This window comes from Bos javanicus, unplaced genomic scaffold (assembly GCF_032452875.1).
Source record: "Bos javanicus breed banteng unplaced genomic scaffold, ARS-OSU_banteng_1.0 tig00002723_1, whole genome shotgun sequence".
Taxonomy (NCBI): Eukaryota; Metazoa; Chordata; class Mammalia; order Artiodactyla; family Bovidae; genus Bos; species Bos javanicus.
The window spans coordinates 2,294,764-2,296,727 of NW_026893594.1; the positions used below are offsets into that span (position 1 = coordinate 2,294,764).

General features: G+C 40.9%; 1 pseudogene; it reads right to left on the reverse strand.

Annotated features, from left to right (window-relative positions):
• Nucleotides 1–411: 411 nt before the first annotated feature.
• Nucleotides 412–1,465, reverse strand: LOC133243922 (olfactory receptor 4C6-like; annotated as a pseudogene).
• Nucleotides 1,466–1,964: the final 499 nt, after the last annotated feature.

Consider the following 1,964-nt stretch of genomic DNA (forward strand, 5'->3'; position numbering starts at 1 on the left):
AATAAACATAATGCCTGCCCTTACAGGGATTATAATCTTATGGGGGAAACAGATAAAATAAAAATAAAGAAACAATTTTTAAAGTACAGCTTGTGATCATTAATGTGAAGGATATAACCAGATGGAGAATTAGGGAATAATAGTAGGGAATGACTAGAAAAAGTCATCAGGGAAAATTTGTCTAACTCTTATGAAAGTAGATAAAATAAGATGGAATGAGACAAGCAAAATTTCTGGGAAGAGAATTCCAGCAGTAAATGGAATCAGATAAACAAAAGTTCTGAATTGAGGAAGACTTGAATTATGCAGAAGACAGGTTAAAAAGGAAGGGAGAGACAGAGAGAGAGACAAAGAGCCTTAAGAAAAGGGATGAAATATAAAATGTACTTGAGAGGTAGGTAATACCTAATTTTATTACCTTAAATTGATTTTCATTCTTAACCAGATTTACATCATTTGTTGTGTCCCAAGTGGGTTATAATGAATGGGAGGTAAGACCTCATTGTCCTTCAGGAAAGAATTTCTCTTAGCCTGTAAGTTAATGACCACACATGGCTCCTTGTTTCATCCACAGTTTTCTCATGCCATTTTTTTTTACCTCTGTGTTCCTCAAGGTGTAGATCAGGGGATTTAACATGGGAGCAATGATGGTAAAAGACACAGCCATCACATTGTCTATGAGGTAAGTGACCACAGGCCTCAAATACAAGAAAATGCAAGGCACAAAGAACATAATGACCACCATGAGGTGAGAGCCACAGGTGGAGAGGGCTTTATGCCACCCTTTGGAGCTGCAGGACTTCACAGAGCAGAGAATGACCACATAGGAGGTGATGAGAATCAGGAAGATGGTAACACACATTATCCTGCTGTTGAGGATGACTAAGAGGTCCAGGGTGTCCATGCAGGCCAGTTTCAACAGTGGGAGAAAATCACACATAAAATGATCAATGACATTAGGGCCACAGAAGGGTACTTGATACATAAAGAGAAGTTGTATTGTTACATGTATGGACTCCCCCAGCCAAGTCACTCCCAGCAAAAGGCAGCACATCCAAGGCCTCATGATGGTCACATAGTGAAGAGGCTTACAGATGGCCATGGAGCAGTCATAGACCATCACAGTGAGAAGGATGATGCCCACTTCACCAAAGAAGTGTTCAGTGAAGAGCTGGACCATGCAGCCTTCCAGGGAGACGGTAGCACTCTCAGAAAGGGAGCCTACAATCATCTTATGGCCAGTGGCAGAAGAGTAGTCAGCATCCAAAAGGGATTAAAAGGTAAGGAAAGAATACATAGGTGATCTCAGACTCTGACTTGTGACCACAATCACCACAATGAGGAGGTTTCCCAGAATGGTGGATACATACATGATTAGAAACACAGCAGAGAGGATTTACCACAGCTCTGGATTCTTCATAATGCCCAAAATAATGAATTCCTTCACATTGTTGGGATTCCCCATTTACTACGGGCTGATGGAATGTGAAGTCAAGTGGGCCTTAAAAAGCATCACTACAAACAAAGCTAGTGGAGGTGATGGAATTCCAGTGGATCTATTTCAAATCCTGAAAGATGATGCTGTGAAAGTGCTGCAGTCAATATGCCAGCAAATTTGGAAAACTCAGCAGAGGCCACAAGACTGGAAAAGGTCAGTTTTCATTCCAATCCCAAAGAAAGGCAATGCCAAAGAATGCTGAAACTACCACACAACTGCATTCATCTCACAAACTAGTAAAGTAATGCTCAAAATTCTCCAAGCCAGGCTTCAGCAGTATGTAAACCATGAACTTCCAGAAGTTCAAGCTGGTTTTAGAAAAGGCAGAAGAACCAGAGATCAAATTGCCAACATCTGCTGGATCATGGAAAAAGCAAGACAGTTCCAGAAAAACATCTATTTCTGCTTTATTGACTATGCCAAAGCCTTTGACTGTGTGGATCACCACAAACTGTGGAAAATTCTG